Source organism: Neoarius graeffei, chromosome 9 (assembly GCF_027579695.1).
Source record: "Neoarius graeffei isolate fNeoGra1 chromosome 9, fNeoGra1.pri, whole genome shotgun sequence".
NCBI classification, from domain to species: domain Eukaryota; kingdom Metazoa; phylum Chordata; class Actinopteri; order Siluriformes; family Ariidae; genus Neoarius; species Neoarius graeffei.
In genome coordinates this window covers 58,172,784-58,190,762 of record NC_083577.1, presented here as the reverse complement: position 1 = coordinate 58,190,762, position 17,979 = coordinate 58,172,784, and the positions used below count along the sequence as shown (strand labels likewise).

The 17,979-nt window shown below is 39.5% G+C and overlaps 1 protein-coding gene and 1 long non-coding RNA gene across 6 annotated transcripts in view; both read right to left on the bottom strand.

The window, feature by feature from the left end:
• LOC132891866 (diacylglycerol kinase beta) overlaps nt 1–5,006 on the bottom strand; it is a 148,587-nt gene extending 143,581 nt beyond the window's left edge. For 3 of the 5 annotated variants that reach the window (XM_060929934.1, XM_060929938.1, XM_060929939.1), the window contains exon 1: nt 4,742–5,006. The gene's annotated coding sequence lies outside the window, so the exon portion shown is untranslated. Of the gene's footprint in view, nt 1–540; nt 612–3,066; nt 3,095–4,741 lie in introns of those variants that run through there. The other 2 variants (XM_060929935.1, XM_060929936.1) reach the window with 2 other exon arrangements.
• A 9,372-nt stretch (nt 5,007–14,378) lies between these two features.
• LOC132891288 (uncharacterized) lies at nt 14,379–17,698 on the bottom strand. Its single transcript, XR_009655304.1, has 2 exons — nt 17,353–17,698; nt 14,379–14,785 (listed from the first exon to the last, which is right to left on the bottom strand). It is a non-coding gene; the product is annotated as an uncharacterized LOC132891288 (long non-coding RNA).
• Between the last annotated feature and the right edge of the window lie 281 nt (nt 17,699–17,979).

Below are 17,979 nucleotides of genomic sequence, written 5' to 3'. Positions count from 1 at the left end.
CTACCTTTTCTTCTGGAAAACCCTACTATATACAATTCTACTACAACGGCTGCGGCTACAAGCTCTCCCTACCTGTGCACGTTTTTTATGTTTTTTGTGTGTATTTTTGCGTGTTGTTCGTCTGTACCGGACTTCAATATCCACTACAACCGTATGGACTTACTGGACATTGGTTTCCAGCAGAAAATGACAGTTTGTAGCGATTTCCATCGCATGCACAACATTCCGGACGAGAAAAAAAAAAAACATTCCGGACGAGAAAAAAAATAATAATAACATTCCGGACGAGACAGCGAGGTCTCCGTGGATTGTTATTGGAAGCAAAGCGAAGGAGGCGGCGCCGGGAGCAGAAGCAAAAGCGAGGCTACAGGCAGAGCCGGCCTGTTGACTAAGCTCAGAAAACAGCTACTCAAACCTCCACTGCTAAGCCTCTACCTCTCCAACGCCAGATCCATGTAAACAAGACGGACGATTTGGAATTACCTTATTCTATTCTATAATCGGCTGGTCAGTGCTACACTCAATACTTAAGTGACTTACCCATTCAATGAGGATTATTTTCTTGTTTACAAGATGCCACATCTGAGTCGCTGACAAATCCTGAATTTCTGTAAAGAAAACTGTCCAGAGATTTATAAGCACGCAGTGCTTCACCACTGAACAGCGAGAGAAAGTTGATGAGGTAATCATACATGTCAGGGTATTCTGCTGGCAGTTCAAAATCCGGTCGTGAAAACTCCGTCCGGTAAGCCATAAGGGTCACAAATCTGTAGATCGTTTATTTTAGACATATATCTAGTTATCTGTTCATTAGAAAAATGAGCCGTGTAGTCCGTCGGTTGAAATTGATCCATTCTGTACACAAGTGCAGCAGTATTCAGCGGTGTTTTTGACCGACAAGATGGGGGTTGTGTACTTTCCGGTCACGTGACTGCAAGATCTCTATTGCCCCTGTCTCAACTTTTTTGAGATGTGTTGCTGTCATGAAATTTCAAATGAGCCAATATTTGGCATGAAATTTCAAAATGTCTCACTTTCAACATTTGATATGTTGTCTATGTTCTATTGTGAATACAATATCAGTTTTTAAGATTTGTAAATTATTGCATTCCATTTTTATTTACAATTTGTACTTTGTCCCAACTTTTTTGGAATTGGGGTTGTATATGGTTCATTCCTATCCATGGTTTTGACTATCCACATAAGATCTTGGCATATATCCCCCATGAATAGGGGACGCTCACTATATCTGCTATGTTTTCTTTGTTTGTTGTTTTGAGTTTTGAGTCTGCTGGTTGCTTTACACTGAGGCAGTATGAGTAGTGCTATGCAATATCACTACATCACCATTTATGTCACCCCTAGCAATGTCACAACCAGTCACAACATGTAAATTTGATGGTACCCGTTCCCACTGGAGCCATAACAAAAGATTTCCCTAAGTGTTACTAGGTCGACAGGGGGTAGATTAAGTTTCGACTTTGCCATTTTGCTTCCATTCCCACATGGCAAGTGTACTGCATAATAACAGAAAATGTATGTTTTTTACAGTGAGTGGAAATGGGGTATGATTTTATAGACTGGAAGCTTAATCAACTAAATCAGTATTTCTTCATTTAAACCAAACACACCAATGGCATAAGTGGAAAAGCAGTCAAATCTGTCAAAATAAATAAATAAATTAAAAAATGATAAGATAGATAGATAGATAGATAGATAGATAGATAGATAGATAGATAGATAGATAGATAGATAGATAGATAGATAGATAGATAGATAGATAGATAGATAGATAGATGTGTCCATAAAAAGTTTTACTGCTGCTATAGGAAGCAAAGGAATTTTCTGAAGAACTGCATGAATATTAAATGCTGCAGCTGTCAGAATGAGAAATAGGAATATAAAGCAGAAAATTTTGCAGACCGAGTCAGTTTAAACATCCCAGAACAATGAATGATGCATTAGCAACATTAACAACCTATTCAATTTGTTTACATTTTCAGCACATAACTAATGTTCTGATTGAAGAGAACCATTTTTAAATGCCAATCCACATTTTCTTCATGATGTTGGTAAGCCTTTATAAAAATAGCAAAATTAATACCGGAGTGTTAAACAACATGAAGGCGCTGTCTGAAGAGAGTGAATTCACTACCACCTGTTGGGCTAATTTGTGTGCTGGAGTCGCCTGTTTTGGATAGGCAAAATACAATAACGCAGAGCTGTGTCATCACTCTGTTCAGGCAATATCTCTCATTTTGCATCTCTAACCATTTTCAGATGATTTAAAGCATCCATGAGTCATACTTATTCAAAACAACCAGTTTCATCATCATAGTTTTTTATTCATATGATAGCATTTTGTTGTAATTTTTTCAGTCTTTTAAATTTAAAATCATGAATTATTCACATTCTGACATCAGACCAGTAGCAACAAATGGAAATCCCATCTTTCAGAAAAACTTTAATTAATTAATTAATAAATATGTAGTTGCTGCCTTTATTTTAATCTTGTTTCAATTTTATCTTTTCTCAATATATGAATAAATTAGCCTATCACTCTTCCCATTCTGAGTTTCATGACCATTTTGTATAAAGATTCAAGTGCTTAATAATGCTTTTTAATAATCATTAATATTGTATGATTTCTGAAAATGAACTGTCGTCTTAACATTAAAATCACAAGCTAATAAGAATTCGTAAGAAAATGTATATATTTAAGGATATTACAATACTGTCTTTTACTATCTTCTAGTGTTTGTGAGTTAAAAAAAACTGCAACTATTTAGAGGAAGCTTGGATGGATGTCATGGCAACAGAAGGTTTTGGGTTGAAATTGCAATGCAATGACAAAAAAAAAAAAGCCACAACTTAAACAGGACACGCTCTATTTCACTTAAACTTGCTGCCTTCTACGGGGTCTGATCTCAGGGTCTCTTAATGGAAATGAACGTCATTACAGAGGTGTAAAATGAGATGGTAAAGGGCACAAAGAACCAATATAGGACCTGATGCACTCTCTGATATTCAGGGCATATAAATATAAATGAATAAACAAGTACATACATGCATACATGCCAACGTGGCCTCCCAGTTTCAAAACTGAAAACAATAGCAAAACAAAGATAACTCATTTGAAAAGTAATGCTCAAATGTACTTACAGGTAATAATTCTAGCTCATATATATATATATATATATATATATATATATATATATATATATATATATATATATATATATACATATATACACACACTGTATGATTAATTGTATATAGCAAACATATATCACAAAATGACATTGGCTCTGGAATGATCTCATCCATTTTAATGATAATGCCAGTTTTATAAAAATATGCAAGTTAGTCAAATTAAAAGAGGATGTCAGTAAAATTGATATATCATGTATGTAATGTAAACAATTATATAAATGATTACACACACACACACACACACACACACACACACACACCTGACTGGTAAGCGTGCATTCGAATGAACAGTAATAGAATTATTATTTTAGTGATTACATTTTATGACTAGAGTACCTCATCTTTAGTGGGATTCAACTCTGATTTTCCTTATATGTCAGTATGTGTCTCTTCCAATGCGGACTTCAGTTCAAATAAACATTCTTCTAACATTACACCATTTACTTGGTCATGATCATGAGAAATTCAGGACATACTGAAAAAGTTATCCGATGATATTACTTAATATATGCTTAACATACTGTACGTAATGTAATATTATATAGGGGTTTGGGATGTTCTTTCCCAAAAGACTTTATTATTTGACATTATTTGTACACACATTCATACACATACGGAGAGTGATTACTGTCCGTATCTTATATTGTCACAAAACCCGAGGAACCAGAACCACATATTTGCACAATAAGCTGTAATTAAGCAAGGTAATTGAGATTTCTCTTCGACCATATCTAAACAAGCAAGCCTTGCTATTAATTATACCCTCCACATGTTGGGAATGTACATATTAGCTCTACAGAAGTGTTTGATTAGAAAAAGACAGACTGGTAGTCAATGTTGCAGTTCACGAAGTGCAAAACCAAAAGCAAAATGGTTGGGTGATGTATTTATCTCAATATAACTGAAATCCATTCCCACAGACTCGCTACGATTTGCTATTATGGTATTGATCTTTTTGGTAACAGGCTGTGCAGCATGTAAAACGTACACACAGTGGGCTAATATTTTTCCTAGGCAGAAGACTACATAAGCCAAAGGAACATAATGAGGTAGTAAACATGTTCCCCAACCTGACAATCTACTACATATATACAGTTATACAGACAAAGAATGTCATGTAATATATGATATACAGCCAAGCTACATACAGTAAATATGTATAATTATGTGGGTAAATAAAGCTTACACGTTAAACTATGAATCTGTATAAAGTGTGCATGAGATACATGTAAAGATGGCATTTGGATGCACTTTTAGAAATCCAAAAGAAGCAGTCAGCCTAATGGGACCCAAAATTAAACACGGCAGTCAGTTCCTAAATGCCTGCCGCCTGCCTGCATTACAGTATAGAAAGCACAAGTGTAACCCTGTGAGCTGCATGGTCACAAGGACGTCAGTTGTCAAGTACCTACATTCTGTGTGGCATACAGTATATACAGAAAAATGAATGAAAAACAAAAGTGGCTCACAGAAAACAAAAAAGAGAAGAGAAGAGAAGACAGCAGAAAAAAAAGACATCACGTCCTACCTCCAGTAATCCAGGTGATGATATCGTGAGCTTCTCAGATGGTCAGAGGACAAACCCTTTTACTGGCACGCTGCACGAGCACAAAGCTACAGGCAGCAGTGTACACACAGCACTTGAACCTTTTTACTCAGTGGCAACATCTCCCCCTTCCAGCATGAATTAATTAACCATCTCCTCTCGCGATTATCCGTCTGTTGTTTCTATGCAATGCTCTACTGTTGGCTGCAGTGTGCAGAAATGTCTCTGCACTTTCTTTTCTGACAGTCTGTTTACACCGAGACTGCGCTCTCTCGCTCTCTCTCTCTCGCTCACTCATGTTCTGTCGTTTGTTTCCACCCCCCGCTCTATCGACAGTGCAACATCAGTGTGTCTGTTTAATAGGGCCAGTGTGACCACTGTGAACCAGCCCAAACATCACAGTCATTGCCTTATTGCACTACTCTCAGTTTGCCACATTTCTCACTACAGCCTTACTATTTTGAGCACATTGAGAACATCTGTGTTCCCATATATATCTTTACATGAGAAATACAAAAAAATGGAGTTCATGTGTGTGATGTGAGATAAATCCAGAATGACATCCTGAAACCTTAATGTCCTTAAAAACCTTATTCATTTCTATTTACAGACAACAGATTAACTTGGTTGTAGTTTCATATTCATTTAATGTATGCATCATTTTTTGATACATTCCAAAAAAAAATAAAGGACACATAGCACAGCATTGTCCTGCTAATTCAGAGATATATGAGTCATTGCATGTAGAAATGTCTCTACAACTCACTGTGGTGTATTTTCAGAAAATGTGACTTAACCGACTGGTTGATTTTGCCACTCTTTGTGACATGATCAAACAACCCACCCGACTAAACATGCAGAATTCATATTTTCATTATTTTTGTTTTCACTTTCCCCAGTTTCCATCATGTCCACTGTAAAAAAGACACCAACCTGCCACTGTTGGTTTCATTAGTGACAATGGGTCATGTATTCATTCTCACATAATAGTGCTGATTTACTGCCATGTTTACAGCATTTCTCTTGCCCAAAATCAAGAAGAATTTGACATTATTGCACTCATCTGTGTTCATAATTTCAGTTCACGTCTACAAACAATGTTAAACCTAGTACTCCTGCGCAATGTCAACCCCACACCTTATTGATCTGGACAAAGGGAACAGTGGTCATTAACATACACACATAAACACACATAAATGGCCAGATCTTCCCCTTGGACAAAACGTCTGGGGAAAAAAATGCTGTGCAAAAGCACAACTGAAGGTTTTTTATTTTATTTATTTGTTAGTATATATATATTGGATGTCTTGTAATGTTGTATTTAACATCTCATCTCATCTCATTATCTCTAGCCGCTTTATCCTGTTCTACAGGGTCTCAGGCAAGCTGGAGCCTATCCCAGCTGACTACGGGCGAAAGGCGGGGTACACCCTGGACAAGTCGCCAGGTCATCACAGGGCTGACACATAGACACAGACAACCATTCACACTCACACCTACAGTCAATTTAGAGTCACCAGTTAACCTAACCTGCATGTCTTTGGACTGTGGGGGAAACCGGAGCACCCGGAGGAAACGCACGCGGACACGGGGAGAACATGCAAACTCCACACAGAAAGGCCCTCGCCGGCCACGGGGCTCGAACCCGGACCTTCTTGCCGTGAGGCGACAGCGCTAACCACTACACCACCGTGCCGCCCTGTATTTAACATAATATTATAATTATCAGCAGATTTCTTTGCACCCACCCTAAATAACGCTGACAACACAACGACTGTCACAAATAAAGGTCTAAAATAAAGAAGTCAGTACCAGTTCAATGACTGCCGATGACTTGTTAGTTAACACACTATACCTGCGGGAAGTAGAAAGCAATAAAGCTTCATATAATAAGTTTTGGCTTTCCAAAATCAAAATGCCTCACAGAAGCCTAAAACAATAACAAGCCTAAAACACTGAGAGTGGAAAATTCCTAACATATAAAAACAACTGATTTCCATGATGCAACAAAAGAATGTATGAGTTAAATATATTTTTAAATGATGCCTCTCTGTAAAGTGTGTGTGTATATGTATCTCATCTCATCTCATTATCTCTAGCCACTTTATCCTGTTCTACAGGGTCGCAGGCAAGCTGGAGCCTATCCCAGCTGACTACGGGCGAAAGGTGGGGTACACCCTGGACAAGTCACCAGGTCATCACAGGGCTGACACATAGACACAGACAACCATTCACACTCACAGTCAATTTAGAGTCACCAGTTAACCTAACCTGCATGTCTTTGGACTGTGGGGGAAACCGGAGCACCCGGAGGAAACCCACGCGGACACGGGGAGAACATGCAAACTCCGCACAGAAAGGCCCTCGCCGGCCACGGGGCTCGAACCCGGACCTTCTTGCCGTGAGGCAAGAGCGCTAACCACTACACCACCGTGCCGCCCTTTATTTAACATCACATCTCATCTCATCTCATTATCTCTAGCCGCTTTATCCTTCTACAGGGTCGCAGGCAAGCTGGAGCCTATCCCAGCTGACTACGGGTGAAAGGCGGGGTACACCCTGGACAAGTCGCCAGGTCATCACAGGGCTGACACATAGACACAGACAACCATTCACACTCACACCTACGGTCAATTTAGAGTCACCAGTTAACCTAACCTGCATGTCTTTGGACTGTGGGGGAAACCGGAGCACCCGGAGGAAACCCACGCGGACACGGGGAGAACATGCAAACTCCACACAGAAAGGCCCTCGCCGGCCACGGGGCTCGAACCTGGACCTTCTTGCTGTGAGGCGACAGCGCTAACCACTACACCACCATGCCACCCATGTGTGTGTGTGTGTGTGTATATATATATATAAAGTTTTTATTTATTGAATTTGCAAAAAATGAAGAAATAAAAATGCTCTGCTTCTCAAAATCCAGTGAATGTGGATAGAATAAAACAATTATTCCACTCAATCTCGTCGTACACAGATTATAGCCGACTCGGCGCTACGCAACTCATTAGCTATTTTATATTTTATATAAAATTCCACAAAACCGAGTCATACATGAGCTGATAGCTGACGAGTTGCGTAGCGCCGAGTTAGCTATAAACTGTGTATGACTTATTTTTTTCATTTTTTGCAAATTTGATAAATAAAAGCTTTATACAAAACGTCAAACAAAATCATTTCTGCTTAGAATGTAAACAAACTGCCAAAATTGCAGTAGCAATTTGTGAAAAATGTGATAATAATTCTTGAAAAAAAAAGATACGTTCTTACCATCAAATACTTTTATTCCATATTTTGTTGCTTTTTTGGGGGGTTTGTTTTCAAGTAGAGTTTTTATTTCGTCCTCGGTTGGTTCAGTAACACACTCCGCCATGTTCTTCTTCTTTAGGGTTTTTTTTGGTGGTTGGCAAGGTGCACTACTGCCACTGGCTGGGCTGGAGTGTGGAACAGGAGATTTGGGGGGGGGACTATATTCCTTTAGCCATTTCTGTTTTTTTTAAATACTTGATAACAAAATTAACTTATCCAGGGTGTACCCCGCCTTTCGCCCATAATCAGCTGGGATAGGCTCCAGCTTGCCTGCGACCCTGTAGAACAGGATAAAGCGGCTACAGATAATGGATGGATATATATAGCAGGTGCAATGGGCTTACCAAATCAGTTTCATAAATTCATTAATCAGTCTCATAAATTAATTTATCATTAATTAGTGTATCTAATAGTTTATAGCTAAACTATTAAAATCAATCAAATCAGTCTCATGTAAAAAGGTATCAGTCTCATGTAAAAAGGTATCAGTCTCATAAATTCATTAACAAAATGGATGAAGGCAATTAGAGTTTTTTTCTTGGCAGAGGTTGGCACTTCAGTGAATATTGTAACAGCAAACAGGACACAGTTTATTCCAAAGATACCATTTACTGAAATAGCTTTCAGGACTTAGCAAACTAATACTGATCAGATATAGCAACAATAGCAGCCAAGGAATAATTCAGTATAAATGATGGTACAATATATACAAAATATATACATATAAGAATCAGTAGTGTATGATAATTAAGGCACTAATGGGGATCAGAAGTAATAACTATAGTCAGTGTTACAGTGTAAGGGCGAGTGGATGTTAAAATTATGACAAGGAGGCCGTGTGATCGTGTGTGTGTGTGTGTAAGTGTGAAAGAGTGTGTGTGTGGGAGTGAGAGAATGGAAAGCTACCGCGCCCAGAAAAGGGGGGGGGGGGGGGGGGGGTCAGCACAGCGTGCGAAAGTTAAGACAAAGGAATCTGTGGTTTAACTAGCCCAGGTAGGCCTTAAACCCAAACTGGTCAGCACAGCGGAAATGAACGAAGAAATCTGTAGTTTAACTAGCCTCAGCTAGGCCTTAAACCCAAACTCTACTGAAATCCTAGTATGGGAAATGTACAAAGAAAAGAGTTAAAAGAGAGAGAGAGAGCATGCACAATCTAACTAAACACAGATAGTAAACAAAGTAAACCAACAACACACGGTCTAAGACCGACTTTCATGTGAATCAAAATGCATACATTTAAATCATAAATGAATTCAAATAAACAACACTGTTCACGTTAACTAGCTACAAGTAAAACTAACAAACTTTGCCCAGATGCCAGCCTTACTTGTTAGCGATTGGAAGTGTGCCTTCTCCGATTCGGGAAGAAGACTGTTTTGTCCCTTGCTCAGGGTGATCGCTCTTATTGGCGATTGGAAGTATGCCTTCTGTCATCCGTGAGAAGACGGTACTGAAAGTGAGCCTTCTGATCCGAGATAGTGCGGAGCACAGATCTGGAGTGAAGATGGTTTTGCTCCTTCCACAGCTCGTCAGCTGGAGATCCTCGGCGTCTCGTTGGGCACCCAATGATCTAGAAAGAGTCTTGCTTATAATTTCGTCGACGTTGGAGAAAAGGGGCAGAGGGAGCCGGTCGCCTCTTTCCCTTTTTGAAGTACTGCATAGGCTGCAGTAACTATAACAGGTTCAATTATTATTATAACTCCGCGAAGGTCAAGCACATTGAACTTTGGCTAAAGTCTGGTATCAATAGCTGGTTTTTTGTTCTCTGTCCTTCTGTAGTGCCAAATGCATCGGCCTCTCTTTCACATGTGAAGTCCACCAGAGAGGACCTCCATGGCGAGAGAGAGGGAGATTTCGTTTCCCTCGCTGATTTAAAGCAGTCGTGACGTCACTGTACCTGGTATCAGGTATCCTCCCTGTCCAATACCGTTACAGGAAGTCAGAGGAAGGGGAGGAGATAAAGCATGGCATCGAGTACAGAGATGGGCGTGTTTCAAACTGGTTGTGAAAGGGTTACCATGGTTATGGGCATGGCCGTTGTCCCTATATATATATATATTTCACTGTTATAGTTCAGTTAAATTTCAAAACTAGCACTTCATTGCTTAATTTGTAGAGCAGACAAATGGACAAAAATAGCTCAGAAGAGCTCCTCCTCTACTTCTTCACTTCTGTGATCAAATGCAGACTGTTTTCATGTAGCCTAACATTTGTTTTCTTTCCTTCTTTCATTTACACTTGCTTTATCGATTATAAATTTTTCATCCTTTCATACTTGCCAAAAGATTTAATTTACAACCTGTTAACACACGTTGCATTAAAGAGTTTAATATTAGAGGACATGAGCTGCTAGTGACTTTGCTTGGAACTTACCTCAGTGCTACAGCAGCATGTATTGTTATATAACAGATATAAGGTTACCACAGTAAAGCATTTAATTAAAGCTTATCCCATATATTCTTTGTACTGTATTGCAGATGCAAAATAAGCTGTAAAACGTCACAGGCAAAAGCACCTAATGTTGGTCAAAGGATGAAACAAAACACAATGCAGTGCATCATCTTCTAACAATGCTATCACAAGAACAAACTGCCAAATCACAGCAAAACAGTGATGCACTGCAATGACATGACAGAAAAAAAAAACATGATACAAGATACCACTGCCTATCTCTACCTCTTTCTCTCCCTCTCTCTTCTTTTTTTCAGTCTCTCTGGGACTTTCCCCTCTGCTCTGATGAGTGGAGGCTCTGCTTCATACCAACGGAGCATTTGCTTTCACATCCTGTCCTGCTTTTATTTTCATCATTGTCGAATGGAGTAAAGAGTCAACATTACGCCAAGCCAACATTATGAATGATGAATAAATAACCATACTGCTAGTCCACCTCAGTTATACTGCCTACTACTGTGTGTAAAAATTTATTCAAATAAATTCAGCAGTTAGGACTCATTGGGGCCTATTCATCAAATGTGCGGTATATCCAGATGTGTGTCAAGAAATATTTATGCAATAATTGCAAAGTTGACTGTGTTAAATCAACATTATTTATTTGCATCCAGTGGACTTTTAGGGGAATTTTACCCCATTGTTTATTGCCAGTTCACACCCACTAGCTGGTTCTCCCCCATCACAAAACCAATCACACAGGATGAACGGAGGCTAGCGCATGCCTTTTTCTGAGACATATGAAACCAGACACTGCATCTGTCCAAACTGCTGCTCATGCTACAGTATGCCATAGGACAGCTGAACTCAGAGCAAGGCATGAGCTGCCCTTTCCACATACTGTACATGAGCTCACAGACATCCACAATTGTTTAGCATTGCTCTGATCAACAGGGCAGAGAGTAAAGCCATCCCTCCCACACACAGACCACAGCCAAGTATGCTCTTTTGGACTCACAGCCATGGATGGCTATGGCATTGTTGTGATTCAAACGTACAATGTCTCAAAGCTTTGCTGTTGTGATGCTCGGCAGGCTTAGATTTTATTGCAGTCTTTCAATTCAATACTGTAATCTAATCATTATGCGCTGTAATAATTAACTGCGTTCCTTATTTAATATTGATATAAGGCCATGACAGAGGTTTGTGAAAGTAAAACACATGCCAAAAAATTTGCAAGATGATTTAAAATGGAGTTCAACTTTCATAAGAGCAAATGAGATCATCTTTTTCTTGTGCATGTTTGCCTTAATAAATATGCAGAAATATGAATACTACACCATGGTGTATGCAAATAGATTAAATTTAGCATCCGCAGCGTAAATTAGCACAGACTGAAATTCATTTCGAGAAAGATGTTTGCATGCACAAATGAGTATAACTGAAGGACAGGCATTAAATCTGCATAAGCCTGTTGTAATCAATTGAGGACTAAATAAAACCATTATTTAATCAACATTTCTTGAAATTGTTTTAGGATTTCATAAAAAGAGATGATTTCTCAAAATTATAACTTCATATTAATGTGCATGTTTATATCTGTGGCGGCACGGTGGTGTAGTGGTTAGCACTGTCACCTCACAGCAAGAAGGTCCTGGGTTCGAGCCCAGTGGCCGACGGGGGCCTTTCTGTGTGGAGTTTGCATGTTCTCCCCGTGTCTGCTCCGGTTTTCCCCAGTCCAAAGACATGCAGGTTAGAATAATTGGTGGCTCTAATTGACCGCAGGTGTGAATGGTTGTTTGTGTCTCTGTGTCAGCCCTACAATGACCCAGCAATTTGTCCAGGGTGTACCCCACCTCTCGCCCATAGTCAGCTGGGATAGGCTCCAGCTTGCCTGCGACCCTGTACAGGATAAGTGGCTACGGATAATGGATGGATGGGTTTATATCTGTGTGTGTGTGTGTGTGTGTGTGTGTGTGTGTGTGTAAGCTAGGGAGACAGATGCTGTCACAGAAAAATGAAGACGGAAGATGTATCGGCTTCAACTATTTTTAGCCCTCTGTCACTGCATCTTAAGCTGCAGAAACACAGGCATATCTATCCATTCACAAAAATCACATTATACATTTTAATATAAAACAATCCAATATAAGAGAGATTTTGGATGACTTTGATAGGATTTATTTTGCAATATATGTAGACACAGACTTTTAGTTCTTACTCCAGCTATAAATGGTCTGTGTTAATGGTCTCTGAGACACCCAAGGTCAGTGGTTGTGTTCTTGTACAGTGAAATCTTCTTTATGGACACTGCATGCAACAGATGTCAAAAACTGCACTGCAAATCATCACTGCTGATTCAATAAAAGATCAAATCCTGGAGGGAAATTAAATCATTCTTTTCTTTCTTTCCTTCTACACAGTACATGAAACCACAGGTATGAAAAGCAGCATATGCTGAAGAGGCCAGACAGCCATCAGAGCAGCTATGCAGATACATTACACTAATCAGATACATATCCATAGCAGTTAGGGTCAACCCAGAGGGACTCAGGGACTGTACAAATGATTAAGATGAGGAAGGGAAAATGGATGGGTGAGGATACAAAGAATAAAATGTGTGATATCTGATACTGTTTCTTCTGTACTGAAACAGAAAATAGCTATTCACAAACGTATCAAGGAACGGAGTTAATAATTCATGTAATAAGGTCACTTTTACAAACTTGATTCATTCAGTGTTGTGTAATACAGGTTATTATCATATAATTATCCTCGCCACGTGCCTTAAGTTTTATTTACATTATACTGTATACATATCACTGTGTGTGTTCATTCAAGATCAATAGTAGCAATCATGTAACGTCCAGGTTTGTAAAAGGCAGAACATGAATAAATGCTGTAAAAAAATGAAAATGGAACACCAGTAGATGAGCGCACAATATATTTCAAAATAGACCATGTGACTATCTGCCTTTTAGTATAAAGTTCATGTGAATATGATTTGTCAGTTATATTACAGTAAACAGAATGTACTTCTGGTGATGCACATCTTATATTGTGCTTAAAATGTCACTCAGCTCTTGTTCTCCCCAACTTCATACTCATGAACATGCACCCATCCTGTATGTGCTTACACCCACACAAAAACAGAGGTGATAATCTCACAACTCCTTTGAAACACCTTCGTTTTGTCTTCCCACTACAACAATTCATGTAAATAAATCCATGTACTATATGCAATACACTGGCATTGCGGCTGTAAAAATTCAAATTTACAATAAACACACTTATGGTCATATGTACTGGTTTAGAAATATTTGATATTCAGAAATGTATGCACATTATATTTTAGTTTTTATTTATCGTGATTAATCAACTACATCATTGGTCGAGGTCCCAGTGTGAGGCAAAAGAAAACTCGCTTTACTTGTAAGAAAAATAACAAAAGGTTCAAATATCTGGTTCTTTTTTTTTTTTCATTTTTTTTGCCACCCCCACGGTTGTGCACACGTTTGCGGATACGCAGAGCTCTCATTTCCTCTCCAGGCCGCCTACTCTCACTCCAACATTTCCTCTGATGTCATCATTAGCACTTTAGGGTCTGTGTGCATAGAAAACTTGCACTTAAAATGCAGTCTTCATTGACTGTCACTAAGTTGTTGCTCCCAATTTACACTATATTTATTGAATTTTATAACACTATGTTCTATATACCTGAAAATGACAAAATTAATATTCATGCACTTTTCCACTGTAATACCATTGAAATCACTCTTCATCCCAATAGGGAGCAGCAATGATTAACTATTGATAATTATGGAGGATGGGCAACATAAAGAATGGCCTACAGGTCAGTCTTGATTTAAGCAAAAAAAAAAAAAGTAATTGTAGAGAAATAAGTCTCACTAAGCTTGTGATTAAAAAAAAGGGACTTTATTTCAAAGTTAATTCACAATTACTGTTAGAAAAATACATAATTACAGTACATAAACATTTTACATGGATGGCACAGGGGTGCAGTGGTAAACACTTTCACCACAGCAAGAAGGTTCTGGGTTCAAACCTTGCAGCCAACTGGGGTCTTTCTATGTGGAGTTTGCATGTTCTCCTGTGCCTGTGTGAGTTTCCTCTGGGTGCTCCAGTTTCCTCCCACAGTCCAAAGACGTGGATTAGGTCAACTGGCACCTCTAAATGGCCTATAGGAGTGAATATGAATGAATGATTGTTCGTCTCTGTGTTAGCCCTGCGATAGATTGGCAATCTATCCAGGGTGGATCCCACATCTCACTCAAAGTCAGCTGGGATTGGCTCCGGCTCACCTGCAACCTTGATGGATAAGGAGTATAGATAATAGACAGATGCATGGTTTTAAAGCACAATTGTTTAATTCAATTTGAAATTCAATTTAATTAGTAAAAAAAATTTACAGTGTGATACAACTGGTGCTTGTTTTACCTGATAAACTTTTTTTGGTATACATGTTTATTTGGGGGCGGCACGGTGGTGTAGTGGTTAGCACTGTCGCCTCACAGCAAGAAGGTCTGGGTTCAAGCCCCGTGGCCAGCGAGGGCCTTTCTGTGTGGAGTTTGCATGTTCTCCCCGTGTCCGCGTGGGTTTCCTCCGGGTGCTCCGGTTTCCCCCACAGTCCAAAGACATGCAGGTTAGGTTAACTGGTGACTCTAAATTGACCGTAGGTGTGAATGTGAGTGTGAATGGTTGTCTGTGTCTATGTGTCAGCCCTGTGATGACCTGGCAACTTGTCCAGGGTGTACCCCGCCTCTCGCCCGTAGTCAGCTGGGATAGGCTCCAGCTTGCCTGCGACCCTGTAGAACAGGATAAAGCGGCTAGAGATAATGAGATGAGAATGAGATGTTTATTTGGTCAATGTTCTTCCTACAGTTCTAACAAAACATGCCATACACTCAGAAATTCATTTCATCACATAATTTATCATCCTAAAATACAATGCTCATATTGTATATCTTGACCTTCAGACTACTAAAATTCAAAGATTAAATACTTTCCTAGAATAGGACAAATCTGATATCAGATGCGAGCATTTTACTCTCACTCAACAGACATGTTGTTCAAGCATTTGTAATCCTATATCATTGCTCCCTTTGAGTATTATACTTGCCTGAGAACCAGCAATACAATAAATATCCGAATGAAAAATTGCCTCACGTCAGTGTTATTAGTTTTTGAAAACTGAACTGGATGAATCATGTCAGACTAGTCAGACTATTGTTTATCCAAAACTGAATCTTCTTATCAGCAGTTGCTAGCATATTCATTTTAGTCATCTTGCAAGGACTATCAGGTGACTAATTTCAGTTTGAGAGGACAGAAGACAGACATTTCAGCCAGGTTATAAAATGAATCAGCCTTGAGGGAATGGCCAGAGAGTAAAAACTCTTGTGATAGTTCTTCAGTTAAACCCTGTGGTGAATAATAAGAGAACAGTGGGCAAACCCAAGAGTTTCCCCAGACTTTAAAGCCTGTTTTTTTTTAGTGTGTCTCATTACACCCACCAATGACAGATAGTTATCATCTAGGGTGTAAATAATTAGCTGGCAAATAAGAGAATCAGATGCAGGAACATCTTTGAAATTACAGGTTTCCCTGTGAAAGCGGTTCCCCTGGGTGTGTTAATGTCCCCTGTGCAGTGTTGGGCACGTTACTTTCAAAAAGTAATTAGTTATAGTTACTAGTTACTTTTACCAAAAAGTAACTGAGTTAGTAACGGAGTTACTTTGTCATAAAAGTAACTAATTACCAGGGAAAGTAATTATTCCGTTACATTTTGTTCCCCCTTAAAAAAAATCAAATTCAATTAGTGTAATCATAATAAAAGTGACTGTTAAATGTGTTTAATGACTGAAATGGACACTTAACAGAACCAATTAGTAACGTTATCTACACTATATTAACATTTTTGTGGGACAATGTGAGATAAGACATCTATCAAATGTAATATATTTTTGCAGTTATTAAAATTATGTTACTAATTACTGGCCACTGACGAGGACAAACGCTTTGTTCCTCGACATAATGTGCATTGCACGTAAACACTCTTGCCTTTTATTTCAAGTAATGAAAAGTAATGGCTGTATTTCCAGTGTGAAAGCGCAGTGCTGGGCTGACCGCTCGCCATCGCTGGGTCTTCTGATTGAAAGAGCGCGCAGTAGTGCAGTAGGCGTGGCCTACCTACATATGTTGTCCAAATCTACTCTGATTGGCTTACTGTGCCGTTGTCTCGTGTCTCCCCGCCCCACACTAAAGCAGAGTAAAGAAAGGCTGAACGAGCAGCGTGCCAGATGAGAACAGCTTTAATAAAGTAACGCATAGTATTTTATTGTAAGTAATGGGAACGGCGTTATAACGATGTAAAAAGTAATTAGTTAGATTACTCGTTACTAAAAAAAGTAACACCGTTAGTAATGCCATTTATTCTAACGCCGTTATTCCCATCACTGCCCCTGTGCAAGGTCAACATGGCCGCTTGCCATTAATTAGATTAGATTAGGGGCCCGTTTACACGAGGACGCTGTCGGGTAAAAACGACTAAATATTTTATCAGAAGTGCCTTTTGTCTACACGGGGACGGCGTTTCCGAGGCTGAAAAACGGATAAAATTGAAAACGCCTTCCAGAGTGGATAAGTTAAAAACAGCCCCCGTTGCATATCCGTCTAAACTACCCAATACGCAAAACTCTGCTCGGATCTGCTCACGTCGGGTACGCGTTTACGTCATACATATGTCATATACTGTACATGCCAGCCCGGGAAGTAAGAAAGTAAGTAAAAAAGTAAGAGCATGTCTGATTACATCGATCCAACGGACCTTCAAGCTGCCCTGTGTTTTAATGCAGTAGATGTGTTTTCCTGCTCACCCGCTCGGCTGGAGCTCCTCAGTTTGGTGTCGCCAAGTTACACACACACACGCACATGCATGTGCGTGCACGCGCGCCGCCTATTCAAGCCGCTCGTGAAACCATAAACCCGAGACTGAAAACAAAACTAGCAGCCGAACGGGTTTATTTTCCTGAGATGGACACTGCCTTTTCTCTTCTTCACCGAAACAAGAGTGAGTGTTACTTAATAAAGGCAGATTAAAAGAGTTTCGGTTTGCTCCTGCTCCTCCCTCGAGCACTACAGTACCTCAGCCGGACCGGTGTTCTGTAAAGTTATCCTAGCAAGTTCGCATACAGACCGTTTTATTATTCAAAACAAGTCATTACAAATTACTTGACTCGGCCAAAGACTCGACCAATACGCACAAAACATAAAAATCGGCAAATACGTGAAATTCTCACCGATTTTCTATCAGCCCAGCTGATCGGTGGGACAAAACTACTGTTGAATTTTCCTACCCTCCTGGATTTCGCGCATGCACAGTAGGCTTGGTAGGGCAAATCCAAGAGGTAGGATAACTTTACAGAACAGCGGCGCAGATGTGCAGATCAGACAAGACGGAAGACATTGCGCATGCGTGCAGACATAGCGGAGACATTTATGCG